Below are 17,322 nucleotides of genomic sequence, written 5' to 3'. Positions count from 1 at the left end.
TTCTGTACTTTAACAATATTTGAATGAATGAATGAATCATTTATTTCGGGCATGACAGGTAATCAACATCTGCACACATCAGCATTTAAATGTATACACATGACCGAAAGGGAAAGCGGGAGAAACAAAGCTTATCTAGTCCCGCCCCCATTACCACAGAAAATGTTATTTCTTTTTTCTCTTCTTTTTCTTATTTTCTTAACTTTCGACAATATTGACGTCACAGCAGCAATAGCATAAGGCTGCAGTTCATCTCAAGGCAGTCAACAGTCAACATGCATGTCCGTACATGTGTCCTTATCGAACCGTCACGAGCGATCACAGTCTCAAGTTGTTGCCCAGGGTGTAACAGCGTCACATGCGGCCCAATCAAAAGAGTTCCTTTCAGTAGTGCAATTTTTAACTTCGATGGTGCGAGAGCCCGGTTCTGCAGATTTATTCATCCCTCTCTTGCATAGCTCGCACCACGCTTTAGCTTCACCACCTCTTCTCGTTTGGCTGCATCCACTCCCATCTGCACCAAGCAGTCTCGTGTTGTGGAGATGTCAGTGCGCAACCCCATCACAGCACTCCGAATCGTGGCGATGTCCACTCTCGTATTGAGCTGCTCCGTGGCGGCCTTTCTCTGCTTCCGATATAGCATGTACATTGCACATGCCAAGGATAACATTCCAATTATCATGAATGTGAATATGTACACATCCTCGACATCCTCTATGTCCAGTGCAGCCTGGCACGAGACTTGCCATTTTCCCCAGGCATCTCTGGTGTAGCCAGCAGGGAATGTCCCTCCAGGACATTCAGGTTCATCAGAGCCCGCTTTCCTCGTAGAGAAGATCCGGTCAATTGCATTCAGTGACCAGCTCAGCAGATCCATTGTGAGTTATAGCAGTGTTGTAATGGGTCGGTTGTGGAACACAGCTTTATACGTTACATAAGGCATTCCGTCATTTTATCTCCGATAGTGTCAACAGATATCTGACTATGACCTCATCCACAATCTTCCTGGGTCGCCCTGTACCCAGTCATAATCATGTTTACATACTTCTTTTTAAACACTCTCAGCGTAGCTGAATTTTTGATCTAGTCATCTAAATTGTTCCACAGCTTGACCCCCGTGACCGACATGGTGAAAGACTTTAGTGTTGTCCGCACTTTCCTCTGTCTGAAAACTAAGGTTCCCCCTCAGGTGGAGTCCCCGCTCTCTGGTTTGGAGAAGTATTTGAAGGTTATGAGGGAGGCCGTGGTTAGCCGCCCTGTACATAAACTGTGCAGCACGATAACGTATTACATCATAGAGTTGAAGTATTTTCGATTCGATAAATAATTGATTTGTATGTTCTCTGTAACCGGCATAATGTATAATTCTCAGAGCTCTTTTCTGTAGTATCAGCAGTGGGTGCGTGTTCCCTTTATATGTGTGCCCCCAAATTTATGCACAATAGTGAAGGTGAGGAGAGATCAGTGTGCAGTATAATAGATAGAGAGCATCATGGTCTAGGAGTTTTTGCACCCTCCATAGTATGGACACACTCCTGGCCAGTTTAGTTTTTAACTGTCTTATATACGGTTTCCAACTTAACATTTCATCAATAATCACGCCCAACACTTTATGTTCCTTAACCCTTTCAATGTCCACCCCATTCACATGAATATTGATACTCTTCTTATGGCCTTTTTTCCCATATAACATATATTTAGTCTTCTCTAAGTTCAGTGATAATTTATTTATGTTGAACCACACCTGAAGTTTGGCCATTTCATTATTGACTGTTTCCACTAATTGCTTCAAATCATCCCCAGAGCAGAAGATACTTGTGTCATCTGTGAATAATATTAATTTCAGAATATTGGACACTTTGCATATGTCATTTATATATAGTATAAACAGTTTTGGGCCCAGACCCCTGCGGGACCCCACATACTATGTCCAAGCAGTCCGACACTTCATCACCTATCTTGACGTATTGGGCTCTATTGCGTAAGTAGCTCTTGACCCATTCCAGTGCTATACCTCTAATACCATATCTCTCTAGTTTTGCTATCAAGATCTCATGGTTAATGGTGTCAAATGCTTTTTTCAGGTCAATAAAGATCCCTATGGAATGCAGTTTATGGTCAATCGCATCAGTAATTATTTCAACTGATTCAGTCAAGGCCAGAGCTGTTGAGTGGTTGCTTCTGAATCCATATTGGCTGTTATCCAACAGACTGTGTTTGTTGATGAAGTTGTCCAACCTGTTGTTATACAGTTTCTCTAGGATTTTAGACAGTTGTGGTAGTATTGAGACTGGTCGGTAATTTGTAAACTCATGCACATCGCCTTTTTTGAACAATGGCAGCACTTTCGCTATTTTCATATTATCGGGAAATGTCCCCGTTTGAAAAGAGAGATTGCAGATATATGTCAGAGGTGCAACAATTCCACACAGCACCCTCTTAATAAGCTTCATATCGAAGTGGTTCACATTTAGTCTTTCCTTTGCATTAATGACATAATCATGACGCAATACGGTTCCTTTTGTACTGTGTTAAAGGCTTTCTTAGATTGTTGATGGAGCATAGACAGAGTCAATCAAATTATGTGTATATCTTGTACAGTATTTTTATCTTCATTTAGGTCCTCCTGCAGTTATGTGTCTGTTTGTAATTACCTGTTGACCTATGAGAGCCTTCAACTTAAGTCCGCTGTTTGTGTTGACTCATCCAGTTGGAAAAGACCAGCTCCTGTGGCTCCTAGAATACCGTCCCTATATCACAATAAATCCTCAATAAATCCTTGTATAAAGCTGAAACGCTAATCCTTTACAATGTTCATCCACATCAGGTGACCATGCCGTTAGGTTGACCAGGACTGGGATATGGATTCACTGGATGTTGTTGATCAGCGTCCCCCGTAATGGTTTGGTTGCCACTCCAGACTTAGGGGCGGGTTGTAGGTCTGGACACCCTCTTAGTTCTGTTCTGTTGCCAACAGGACTGCTATTAGGATGCCTCGACACATCTTCATCATTGGGACCCCCTCCTTTTTTTTTAAGAGAGAGATTTGTCCCCCCCCCCCACTCAGAGTCACATCACAATCAAACACGACACATTAAAACATCCATCCATTATCTACCGCTTTATCCTCTGCTGGAGGGTCGTGTGCTGTGCCTATATCAGCTGACATAGGGCAATACGCTGGGTACACCCTGGACAGTTTGCCAGTCGATCGCAGGGACACACATAGGGACAAACAACCATTCACTCACACTCTCACACCTACGGTCAATTTAGAGTGACCAATTCACATTTACATGCCATTTTATGTTCTTGAACATTTGCAATTCTGTCCCTTACTTTGGAAGAAAATAAAAGACAGGCTTCAAAATCAAGCAGTCTGAGATTGCTCAAGCAAATTTCCATCTCATAGAGAAACTCTAAAGGATCATGCTTATATGGTAGAAATTTGCCAACCTTAGCCACAATGGCACTCAGATCAGTAAAACTCAGAGTTCGAATTGTATGTGAGAAGCTCTGTTCATGGGAAATTTAGCTGTAGCTTGTGAGGTCTGCTCATGTTGTAAACACGTAGGCCTACTGCCTAGGGTGACCATATTTTGATTTCCAAAAAAGAGGACACTTGGCCCCGCCATGAGACACAAATTCAGACAGGCTTCTCAGAGGTTTATGAACATGCTTTATTATGCCTCAATGGTGCAAAATGAACTTCTGTAATGAAATCAAATCAAATATGTAACTACCTGTAATAACCTGTAACAAAATAATAGCTCTCTTTTCAAATAAATAAATAATATGAAAATATGACCTCTTCTGTGTTAGAAAATCCAGCTTTAAATATCTTTTCAAGGTAATAAGATAAATAATAAATTAAAACAGTCTCACAAAGATACTAACTTAACAAACAAAAATGATCTACTTTTAATCTTTTGTTGTCTTATTCATCCTGGTTTTCTTCTTCATCCTCCTTGTCTGCCCATTCATATTTTGCTGTAGAGCTGATCTTTCCCAGCAGTTTCCGGTTGCTCAACAAATAAGCATAAAAGTCTTTGCAAGACATCCCTTTGAAATTGTATTGCACTAATAGAATCCCCTTCAGTGACTCAACAGACAGCTGGTTCCTCTCCTTGGTCCACTGGCTCTGCATCAGTGAGAAAACCCTCTCAAAATTTGCATTGTGAGAGGGAAGTGCAAAGACAAACCGTGTAATCTTCAGTAGCTCTGAGTAGCATGCAGTGCTTTTTGCCTTCTCAAAATATTTGGTCCACTTCTGGTCCACTTGCAGGCCACTGAACTCCTCATCATGGTTGCACCTTTTTGTGAATTTCCTCAGATTGGTGACCTGGTCAAAACGCTTGACATCATCAACAGGCACCCCCTTCTCTCCTAGGTACTTGATGCAGGCCTCCACATCATTCCAGTTTGGTGGCTCACTCAGATCCATCCACATGAATGTTGAGAACTCTTCCATGGGAGTCATCCACTTCTCCAGATACTCCAGACATGCACTGTACAAGCCTTGCACATCAGCACAGAACTGGTCAGAGCCCTTACCAAGTCCATCTTTGCGCTTTTGTGCCAGTAGTCCCTTAATTTTAAGGGACATGTGGAAAAGTTTTTTTGCAGTTCATCTGTGAAGCTGCACTTACGCTTCGCCATTTTGTGTGCAATGCTGCTCCGCTGTCTGCTCTGATGCCGCTGTCTGTTCTGTTCCCTGTGCATGTGCACGTCGCAGAGCCGCCCACAAAGCAGCCTCTCGGGAATTACGTCACGCAACAAAAGAGGTACCGTAGTATTTGTATGCAAAGCGCCGGTCAATTTAAGTATACGCTTGATGGTTCGATGAAAAACAGTGTACCCCGGACATTTTCATGAATTTATAATACCCTCCCGGATGCCCCGGACAGGATGTAAAAAGTGGACATGTCCGGGCAAAAGAGGACGTTTGGTCACCCTACTACTGCCACTATCACTAACACATCCAGAATCAGCAGACATCTTTTTCCCAAGAAATATTCTTGCTTCCTGCAACTGTAGTGACAACAATTCTACATTGGAAGTCAATGTTTGATTATTAGATTTGAGCACGTTATTCTGTTTCAACAACTCTCCACTAACATCTCCTCTCGTTGTGTTTTCAATTCATTCAGTTTATCAAATTGTGTTTGCAGTTCATCCAACTGATTCTTTGTCTGTGTTTTTTGATCATCTAACTGCTTCTTTGTCACTTTGTATGTAGCTAAAAGTCCCTGCATAGCATTAGCAACCAGTTTTTTCTTGTTCTTGGTTTGTTTAGCAGGATCCTCATAATGTGTTGCTGCCCATTCAAATGGATTATGCTTAACATTTTCTATTCCATCAAAAAGTCCAATAGAACCATGTTTCACAATGTATTTAAAGGTCACATAGAGTGGTCCTGTTGCACATATATGTTAGTTATGGAGGTCTACTTGCATACATTAACTTGTTTTTATGTTTTTTTATGATATTTTATAGTTGCTGTAAATGAGCTGATAGAAATCTGTCCTTTTTGAAGCACTTCAAAACAGCCGCGCTGTTTCAGACAGAAATCTCACCCCGAGAAGACAGGTTGGAAGCTCTTGTTGGCTGGCCAATCACAACACAGTCTGTCTTGTGATTGGCCAGGTATCTGGAAGTGACGTAATTTATCACCTCAGCTCTTAGAAGCGCAGCTCCCTCTCTCGAACGGTGGATGCACTGCTACTTGTTATCAAAACATTGTTAAATGGCTTCGTCAGGAATTTACTGCATACCTTACGCCTTTGACCCGGAGTCAGACCCAGAGTCAGAAGACACTGTGGCAAGTGAAACACCTCCACAACAAAGGCTTTTGCAGGACGCCTCAGAATGGTAATACGTTTTCTCTGTGTATTTTCCCGAAACTGTTTATATGGTTAATTGTAGGGACACACTGATACAGGCACGATAACCTCCACCCCCCACACGCACAATATGTCTCAGTTTAAGCTTCTGCAATACCAGTATATATGCCTTTTTTGTTGTCGAGTTATATTTTATCACTCATGTTTTGATAAATGCTAATAACATTTTGTGTAGATATCTGGTGGGACTGTAAGGAATTTTTTTTTTTGTTCCCCTGTACCCATTTTGAGTAACTGACCGAGCTCCAACTTGAAATGTGTTACTGTACTTTTCTTACACAACACTGTCTCTCTTGAAGGTGCACTTGTGAGAACTGTGTATCAATGCCCACAGAAGTGCAGAACATCTACTGTAAAGAAATCCTTAAAGGGGAAGTAAGTCGTTTATGGTGACATCTAGAGGAGAGGCTGAAATTTACATCAAAAACCTGCTGCTCTGCTCACCCCCTCCCTTCCCTGAGCGCTACGGTATCCGCAGCTGGTCAAATGTCGTCCTCGTCGTCTTTCTCCGTGTCAGCAGATGAGGTTCGTAAGGTGAGGGAGTGGGCGAGCTACCGCGGCCGTAGCAGACGAAGCGGAGAGAGTGGAGGCGGGACTTCTGCTACAAGTAAAGAGACGCTTGATTTGTTCTCGCGCGTTTGTCCTTACAGGCTCCGGCACAAACATGGCGTCTCGCTGCTAACAGTGGCTATGCGACCGTGGCCCGCGACCATGTTATTTTAAATGACTTTTTGAAACACTACGAAAATGAAACAAAAAATATTATACAGCGACTAGACAATGCAGGAGCACATAATATGTATTCAAAAGTGGATTTTGGGTAATATAAACCCATAAATACTACATATTGTCCCTTTAAGGTATTATTTTTCTCACAAGCAGTAAATAATTCAGTGTTGTAAAAAAAGATTACAAAATGTTCTTAGTTTACAGGTAATTAAAAAATTATAATAAATAATAATATAAAAGGAATGTAGTACAAATGTGCCTGTACTTCTCTGTAATAAGGCCAGTACACACTTTTTTTTTTACCTAATCACCTAATGCTATTATTGTAACAGTATTGCTCTGCCCCCTCCTAGGTCATCAGAAGAATGAATGAGCTTCCAGACCCACCGACATGTATGACCCACCATCCAGGCCTTGAGGCGAACTGTTTAAACCCATATAGACTGCAGAACATCAGCAACATGTACCGGGCAGACTATGGGCCTTTGCGGGGCAGAACAATTCATGAGTATGTTTTTCATCACTTCTGCATATCATTATCGTTTCAATATACAAAGAAGAGGCATGTTTAAATCGTAACACACATAATTCATTAGAGCACCACTGTGACTTTGAAATGTTTTATTACAAATATTTACAAAAACTGTACAGAGCAAGAACAACATTTAAAGGGGAAATAAGTAGTTTATAGTGCCATCTAGAGGAGAGGTTGAAATTTACAACAAAGACCTGCTGCTCTGCTCACCCCCTCCCTTCCCTGAGCGCTACGGTATCCGCAGCTGGTCAAATGTCGTCCTCGTTGTCTTTCTCCGTGTCAGCAGATGAGGTTTGTGAGGTGAGGGAGAGGGCGAGCTACCGCGGCCGTAGCAGACGAAGCGGAGAGAGTGGAGGCGGGACTTCTGCTACAAGTAAAGAGACGCTTGATTTGTTCTCTCGCGTTTGTCCTTACAGGCTCCGGTAGAAACATGGCGTCTCGCTGCTAACAGTGGCAATGCAACCGCGGCCCGCGACCATGTTATTTTACATGACTTTTTGAAACACTACGAAAATGAAACAAAAACCATTATACAGCGACTAGACAATGAAGGAGCACATAATATGTATAAAAAAAGTGGATTTTGGGTTATATAAACCCATAAATACTACATATTGTACCTTTAAGTGTTTAGTTAAATGTTGTCCTCTTTTCAGCCATTACAGGCACTTAGCATACCGCAGCTTTGTCAGCTGGTGCTGGGGCTATTTGGGACGGAGTGTTCAAGTCGTCATCCCCATCCCTTGATTGAAGCGGGTCACATGTTCACGTGTTGTGAATAAATGTTATTATTGACTTACTGAATGTTGGGTCTGCTTTGACTGGCTTTGCAGTGGCCTCTCCCTTCTTTGACTTTGGGTAAGACACTCTGTACACAGCTTGGCCTGAAGCTGTAGTTGCCTGCTCACGCCCCGCCTTTTCATTGTAATGCATGGATGCAGGGTACAACCTAGTTAAACATGAAGATTCAGATAAATGAGACAGTATTGTTTTGTTTATTTTTTAAACAAGTCATGATGCCGAATAAGTTAATTTGTAAAATAATGTTACAAAGTGGATCGTAATGTACATTACCTGCATAACATCCCAATGTAAGAGTGAACCACATTCTTTGGCGCAAAGCGCAGGACCAGGCTGTGGAAGGACTCCAGCGTTGACGTCTGGTAGTGGTGGCTCAGCTTCGCCACGTCTTTGAGGACCCTCTTGTTAGTCAAGATCTCTTCCACCTTGAACAGTGCAACTGACCCTAGAGTAGTTTGTCAGTTTTGACAAGGTAGTTATGTTGAAATAATTTTCATAACATCTGGAAAGGGATTTCTCTTTTTTTTTCCTCACCAGGTTTGAAACACTTGTTTTTATCCCTCAACACTTTCTCAGGTTGTGCACATTTTGGGTAGATCGGATTGTCGTGAGTATGCACATCCTGCAGGTGATTTATGATGGATGTCCACTTTGCAACCTTCTCTGGGCCTGATGTTGAGGACGTTGCACTGTAGTACACATGGTGTTTTATGCCACGCAGCCACTTAGTCAGAATCACACAGTCTTTGTTTTTGGCAAGTTTCTGCAATTTCTTGGACAAACCTGAATGGAAGAGAAAACACATTTTTATGTAACACTTGAGCATCATGACCTGGCCTAGAGACAAACATGTGCAATATGTCTGTACATGTTGTTATTCATCCATGTCTTTGGTATTGAACTGTGTTTGAGGCTGTAGCAAATGTGCTCAGATTTTAGTTTCAACTGTCAGAAGAAGCCTTTTGTTTGAGACAATGAGTTGAAATATTTGAAGACTTATTTCTCAATTTGTACAATGCAGTACTACAAGTATGTTATGAAAAGCACAGTGATAAAAATTACCTTTTTCAAAGTGCCACATGTCTTAAAACAGAGTAATTTGTTGGTCTCTCAAATACTTCTGGATCTGTGGATGTCTGTCTGTAACGATGAAATCCACAGCCAAGCCATTTCATTTAAGATGGTCCAGACCAGGGATCGACCAATTATCGGTATTTTTACGATAATCGGCATCGGCCGTTTTTTTATAACGATAACCGATATATTTAATTAATGTATTTTAAAATGCGCTCCTTTGGCTCTGATGCAGCGTCTCTGCCTGAAGTCACCACTCTCTTGGTTGTGTAACAATGTCCCGCCCACAACCCTCACTGATTGGCTACTTGGCGCAAGTGAGTCAGTGACAGCCAATCAGTCCACACTGAAGCCTCGACATGCAGCGCCACAGACACGGAGGAGAAGCGGAGGACTGCTCCGGTGAGCAGCAGAAAGGTAAGGCAGTGAGAGTCTAAGTTTCAAAGCATGCAACTCTAGGATGAAGTTTTAAAAAATACCACAACCTCACCCTCTAGTATATGGGAGGAAAACCTGCGCTTTGGCTCTAGAGATTAAACTACTTCAACACGTGTACCGCTACATTATAATTGCCGCGACCGCTTTAGAGCTGGGGACAGACGCACAATAATAATAGGAGACCCTTACGGTATCAAAACTTTGTGGGAATAATTAATCTCCTACGTGTCTCACCCCGTGGGGCGGCTCCCGGTTTATCAATAAACACCCACGGTGATTATAGACTATAAGTTTAACAGCACACGCTAACGTGTCCTTGTTTGTTTTCAGTCGCCTCTCCCTCAGCGCTCTCTTTTTTCAATCAATAAATTTACCATCGCGTCTACAACTCACGTGTGTAAAGTCGCCTTTATTGTTTTAATTTCCAATTGCCTTATTCTTATTTATGTAATATGACATACAGTTCTAAGCACAAGAGTGTACATTTAATGTTCTGAGATTCCAAATATGACTTAATTTCTCTAAATATACACATAAATATAATAATAAATAAGGAACTATAAGTGAAAAACTCTGTTAAGCACTGAAAGTTGTGTCTTTATTTACTCTTTATGCTGTTTTATGTAAAATTTGACATAAATAACTATTACATCTATAGCATGAATGTAGTGAGCCAAGGTTCAGGCCACACTGTATTGGTTTGCTCTTAATCAGGCTGAATCAGATGTAGCCTACCTGAGAGAACAAAAGACATAATTAATTAAATGTTATTCATGTAGGCTATCATAAGAAAATGGTGTAGTGGAAGTTTAATAGACAGTTTTGCTCTAATAAATGAATATACATTTCTCTTTTTTAATTCTCGCTCTTTCTTTTTGTCTCTCTTTCTCTAAATCCTCATTACAGATGGGTGGATCCAAGAAGTGGGTGAAAAGTACAGTATGGCAGTATTTCACAAAGCCAACCCGAGGAAGGGCAGTGTGTAATACCTGCAAAGACATTAATGATTATGTGATTATGTTAATTATGTGTTCATGTTATTTTACAAAAAGTTTGGCCATTTGTCAGCGTAAACAAACATTATACTGTATTCATGTTAATCCCAGGTGTGTTTCTCTAAATTTTGACACCAAAATGTTAATTTTTACTGCAAATAAATATCGGTTCTACATATCGGCTATCGGTTTCGCTTGGTTATTAATAATCGGTATCGGTATCGACCCTGAAAACTCCATATCGGTCGATCCCTAGTCAAGACTTCTTCGTAGACCCTCCTTTTCCATGTGGTAGCTGCCACCCACTTCATTGCTTTATATGCAAACAGAAAGAGGCAAAAAATGCAAACATTTCTTCCTTCAAAGTAAAATGTCACAAGAAGATTCCCACACACCTGAACTAGCTGGAGATCCGAAATATTATTGCTTTCCATATGCATCAATGAATAGCTCCCCAATTTTGCAGAGTGCCCTGAAGTAAACATAACAATGTGACATTTCTTGGGAATAAAAACAAATGCTTTTGATGTTTGGAAGTCATAAATATTTTTAATGCTTTTTTTGTCATTACGTGGTGAATCTGCACGCATATCTCCGGCTACTTTAACCCCCTCACTTCTTTGATCTGTAGTGACAAACCTAGTGACCTAGTGTAACTCAGTACTTACAGCATTGTTGAGTCCTGTGTTGTTAGGGATTCGCCAGGAGTAAAGGTTGAGTCATTTGTGTCACGTTTCCCTTTAAAGGGAAACTAAGATGTTTTAGGAGGAGGACCCGGATGCAGACAGGACAGTGGCAGGTAAGTAAAATAATGATTTTATTAGCTACCAGGTTGACAAGTTCTAACAGGAAATGTACGACACGAATGTACACGGGAAACGGAATGCAGCTGGGCCAGCTCTCCACAGCGACTCCTTCGTGGCAACAGTGTTCGTGTGTTTGTCCCAGAGGAACGGACTCACTCGCAGGTGTAGCAGGGAGGAGTACTGATGTCCACAAGGATCGCGGAGAAAGGCAGCTGCTTCGTCGGCGTGGAGATGAAGGAGAATCTGAAGAATCACGGGAGGCAACAATTCCGGAGGAGTTGGAATCCGTGGCAACCCCGTGCTTCTCTCATGAGCAGGAGACGTGGTAACCTGAACACGGAGGTTGAGGTAAGTACCAATCTTTGAAAGTGCATGTTTCTAATAGCGAAGTAAGTCGAGCGTCTTTACCAGCTGAACGAAAACAAGGAACTGACGCCAGAGAATCGCGAAGTCTCGCCTTATAAGCTCACATGATAGCTGATCAGGAACAGCTGGGCGGAACTGCGCAGGTGGTGGTGATCACTGGCGTCATTCTCCAGAATGTGGGTCAACCACGCCCCCTGCTGGGACAGAGAGAGAAAGACAACAGAGCAGGAGCAACCAATAATAAAAACAAACAGTGACATGAAATGTGGATCGTGACAATTTGGGTCGACTTGTGACTCTGGTGAGGTGAATCCCTCTTCCTCCTCTGACTCAACACGTGGTCTCTTTTGTGATCCAAACCCTAGCCCTTTATAGGTGTCGATGATAACGTGTACTCCAGCAAAGTGGTTTGGGTGTCAGCAGTCTTGTGTGAGAGCACTGGTGTCTGGGTATCTATGGAGTAGATACAATGTGTGAACATTTTATGCTCTTCGGTATTTGGATCTTACAAAATTACAATTCTACTTACTTTTGCTGATCATGTGTGCTTTTTATGTCCCAATTGACAGCTGAGTGCCATATGTTCTCTTACTTCAAGCTTCTGTCTGAGTGCTGTGTGGTTTAAATGACCCTGGAAAGGAAAATAGTAAAGGTAAAACAATATTACAGATCATGCAAAAAAGACTGGCTTTGTACTTCATTACCTTTCTTAAAACTGCGTCAATTTTACTAAAAATAGTTCACTAGTGGAACATAATATAATTCTTTAGCCTTACCTGCATATCTGGAGTGTTTCAAGATGTGCTGGCAAATAAACACACATTTCCCACACCGCCTGCAGTCAGCTCTTAGCATGAATAACGTTGTGTTTATCGGTGAGAGAAACATGTAAGCACATGAAGCTCTGTGCTCCCGGACAGTCACTCATAGTACAGCCGTGTTTATAGGTGTGAGAAACGCACATGCACGCACATGAAACACGTGAAAACACGGTCCCAAACAACTCCTATAGCGTTTAGCCCGCTTAGCTCTGTGCTCCCGGACAGTCACTCACAGTACAGCCGTGTTTATCGGTGAGAATTGATTAACACACACATGAAACGCAACCAAACACGTATAGCTTAGTCTGTAGCTGACTATCGCTAATGCTAAAGCTAAACGGCAGAACAAGCACATAAGCACAGTTTCACTGTTGGAAATACTTACAACTTCTGCCCCAGGTAATCCACCACGTACTGTTGGCACTGCTCCTACGTTTATATGAAGTAATGTGCTCAGTCCTGCATGGTATTGCCTGAAGTTTGAATAACAGCCCTCCGTAAAGTCGTTGGCACGACTAGGCTTGAGGCCGGTAACATACGCAACCGGATGTGCCTGGACTAGTGTCTGGGGCAGGAGAATCTGCTGTTCAGGAGAACTGCCGTTTACGTAACCAGAAGGGGGGTTTTCAGAGATCTCGCTGAGCCTGAGATTACAATAAAACACAACGTTCTCAGCAGTGGCTGAACTGTTTGTTTCGAAACTTCAGGGCTTCATAAACAAGGTAATGATGCAGATACACACAAAAAACAGCGTTAATTGGAAATTCCGGTCTAGGTCCGCTTTAACAATCATGTCTTCCATGTTGGTAAACTTTATGTTATCAGCCAAATAGTCCAAAAATGTTCCTACCTAGTACGTCGGGTATCCTATTAAGTTACTTTAGAATAACAACTTCAATAACACTGCTCTTCTAGTTCCAATTCCTTTAGGAATGCACCTTTTGGACACAATTTTGCCACCACATTGCTTCGGGTTAGTGATTCAATAACTTCTAGAATCTTCAAACAAAATAGTAAGACTTTTATCAATATTACTGACTTCATCTCCATTTATAACCAGTTAAACTTAATCTTCATTTGTAACCAGTTAAAACATTTGCCATCTGTCTCTATGTCAGATGAGAATCATTAATTAGGCCTGTAATTTCTTTAGCTTTAGCAATCCACTACATTACAATTCTGTGAAGTTGTCATAAGAGCTGGCCTATCCACAAAGACATAGCCTACTAGCCTTTCCATTTCTCAATTCTAGTCTGTAATTCAATCCAATTGGAAATTCCTTTCCCTGTAGGTCGTTTTAGAGTGTGAAAATTCTGAAATAAAAATATTGGTTAGCATACTTTACCATATCCCCTCTTCTTTTTGTCAGAAATTCACACATTGGTTAGCTCGCCAGTGTAAGAAAAAAAACACGGGAAGGTCTTCTTCGTCTCTCAGATTGATACATTCCTTAGGTTTACTACATTAATGGTAGTTACAAAGATTACAATGGTTCAATGAAAGCATGGTTTACCCTATGCCTTGCTTAGGCATACTCTATCTGGTGTTGTCTCCTCAGTCCTGTCTGAGTCCACTACCTCCTCACAGTGAATTCTCCTCACTCAACATAGCCATACATATTTGTATACAAACAGTCAATGACTATGCCCACCCACATGTGCAGATTGGCTGACTCAATGAGTACCTGAGAGGTCTGGGACTGAAGTCTCCTCCGTGTGATCATCATTTGTCTCTTCTAACAGGATTCTGATGATTTAATTAAGTTCGTCTGGAGCCTCTTCCTCCTTCTTTTACAATTAATAGTAGTCGTTTTCTCTCTTTGTATTCTAGAGACTGACTCTTACAGCAGAATACAAAGGGCAGATCATAGGCAACCCTAAGTTGAACAATATTTGTGCAACCTCTAATGTTCGGTGAGACATGATTTCTTACAGAGGGCATGACTTTCCTTGACAAAATTGTATCACTGTGTTGTGCTCGAACAAACATGAGCCGTAGTGTTGTGCTTAAGTAAGAAATTAAACGAATTGAATACAGCCATAAGTGTCTGTTGCATCCATTCCTACAATCTTCACAGTAAATGCATGTGTCTTATAAACAAGAAATAGTAACCGTATGTTGTGCAAATGCAAGAAGTATCACACAATCAGATGTTTTTCAGTGTTTATTAGCAATAGTGCAAAAGGTAAAAGGTTACAAATAAATAGCGGACACGGAAAAGGAGTGCAATTTCTTAAGTCATAATAATAATACATTTATTTAATAATAATAAATTAAGTTTTTCCATGCTATAAATAAATAGGTATGCATATGATATATGTATATGTGTCCAGCCATGGCAAAAGGGTTCACATGTCTACTTCGGGACATTTGGAGTTATTTACATATTCTGAAAGTGTGATATCTAAGCTTTCCAACAATGTCAAACCCATGTCCATCTGATCATTTTTGAGGAAGATCAGGTCATTTGAATGTAGGCACTCCTCAAACTGCTTTAGGGAGAAATTCAGCCTGAAAGATTTCGACCATCTTGAGGAGCCAGGCCAATAGCTGCTCATTTGCATGACATTAACATGGTCACAACCCCCCACCCAGTCTAGCTGTCAGTGACATCTGATGTCTGTTAGCCCACAGGACAGTAACAGTGTAGCAGTTTGGGAAAAAAAAGGAATGAATGTAGTTCATGTCAATGTAAGGCAAGGCAAGTTTATTTGTATAGCACATTTCAACAACAAGGTAATTCAAAGTGCTTTACATAAAGCATTAAAAAGCATAGAAAAGAGACATTTATAAAATCAGATATAACATCAAAATAAAAACATGCAGGTAAAATTTAAAGATTAAGATTAAAAAATAAAATAGATACAAATGAAATAAAAAGATAAAAAATAAAATCAAGAGTATATATAAGGAATAGAGGTTACAGTGCAGTATTGGAAATTACTGAAATGCAGCGGCAAACAGAAAAGTCTTCACTCTTGATTTAAAAGAGGTGAGAGTTTCAGCAGACCTACAGTTTTCTGGGAGTTTGTTCCAGATATATGGTGCATAGGACTAAAATAAAGAAATAAAATATATCTAAGTGTGTGAAGGAATATTTTCCAGACCATGGACTATATTATCATCTTCAATAGCAGTTCCTCCCCCACAATGTGGCTGTACCCACTCTGTCCATCACAGTTGATATGCGGCTAAATGATGACATCACAAGCGCACCCTCTTCTGCTTACTCGTCTGTGCTGTAACCTTTGGTGCTGGCCATGTGAAGTATTTTGCCTCATCAGAACAGAAAGGCCGGATTTTTTCAAAAAGATACGTCTGCCTGTCCATGGTCAGTCCAGGTGGGGCCAAGACGGGAAGACTGTCAACAGGGGGCAGAACTCCTGGGTTGTGCAGTAGCTGAAACTCGATAGGCTCTGCATCACTGTGAGTTTGAGCAAGCACCACATCTGGTCTGTTGGCATCAAAGCTGTGACAGAATAGAAGCAAACAACAGGATATTTAAAACATGGCTCACTGTTCACATGGAACACTATTATGTCCATTCATGATTTTTTTATTTATGAAATGCAGAAGTTTGAATATAAATACCTAAAGTGCTGATAACTCTTGATCTGTGGGAGCTTCCGAAAGTAGGGACTCAGATGTGTCTGCCAGTCGATGGTCTTTACTATCACTCTGCCATCTGCCGTTCCAACAAGCTGCGGAATATTGAGGCGACTTTCAGGAGAGCTGTGTTCCACTACCTGTTGACAGCAAGAACCACAATGAACATAATTATATTACTTTTCCAAAAAAATCACATTTTACACATTACATATTGCAGTCTATATAAGCATTTGTCTATTGTATAGAAATCAATTTATACACATACCAAGAGCCTGAGCCGACCTCATGTATTGACGCCACACTGAGGCCTTGGACACATGGGTTGGCAGCAACTTCACATGCCAATCCTTATGCCCAGGATTCTGAAAAAAAATAAAAAAATACTTGTTTCAGATCATGGTTCATGTTAACAGGCATTTAATCACTGAATCAGTATAGATTGATCAGTAGTATTGCTTGAATTATGTGTGAATGCCACACCTTTATGTGCATGAATTGCACGTGTAATTAACATGTTCATCACACATTGTGTTAATCATGTGTGATTCATGCATGCAAAGGTGTGGCATTCACACATCATTCAATGCAATGTTAGGTTTCGAACACGGGAGTTTCGTCTCAAAGCATTTGAATTATCAAACTGAACCTGCGGGTGTACAAAATCTCAAAGAGGGCCGTGACATGCTCCCCTTACGGCTTATAATACACTCATCTGACCGAACAAAAGTTTCGATGTGCGCATCATTCTCATTGTAATAATACAGTACAGCTAGCGAGCTAAGCAAGCATAGCTAATAACAATGTAGCCTAACAGCGTTATGAAACTTCGGTAAAGTTGGAAAGATATTCACAGATTCGGACTTTCGAGTTCAATAGCTTGTAAACGAAACGTTCTATAAACACAAGCGTAGTCTCTTCCGAATCAAAATTGTGTACTCAATGAGCTACAGTAACATTTTCATCCAACAGACCTGAATTCCGGGCTGGAAGAGAAACATGAGTCTCTATGCGCAGCGGCAGCGAGACGAGTGTGAGGCGAGTGCCCAGGGACCGTCTACAAATTGCAACACAAGCGCAAGATGCTGCAAACAAAAATCAATAACTCCACTGTTATACACTACAGAGACTCCAAAATCACTACACACACCAAGGGTCTCCTCATGGTCATACTACAACAGCTGTTTTGTCAAAATGTGCCTTTTTTGAATAAAGTGATTTTTTATTGGTATAAATCAGTAATATCTA

General features: G+C 41.1%; 1 long non-coding RNA gene across 1 annotated transcript; it reads right to left on the bottom strand.

The window, feature by feature from the left end:
* Positions 1-7,463: 7,463 nt before the first annotated feature.
* Positions 7,464-8,756, bottom strand: LOC310933192. Its single transcript, XR_014592948.1, has 3 exons — positions 8,503-8,756; positions 8,242-8,413; positions 7,464-8,116 (listed from the first exon to the last, which is right to left on the bottom strand). It is a non-coding gene; the product is annotated as an uncharacterized lncRNA (long non-coding RNA).
* Between the last annotated feature and the right edge of the window lie 8,566 nt (positions 8,757-17,322).

Source organism: Microchirus variegatus (assembly GCF_963457635.1).
Source record: "Microchirus variegatus genome assembly, chromosome: 10".
NCBI classification, from domain to species: Eukaryota; Metazoa; Chordata; class Actinopteri; order Pleuronectiformes; family Soleidae; genus Microchirus; species Microchirus variegatus.
The sequence above is the reverse complement of the archived record's forward strand: the minus strand, read 5'-3'. Positions and strand labels throughout refer to the sequence as shown.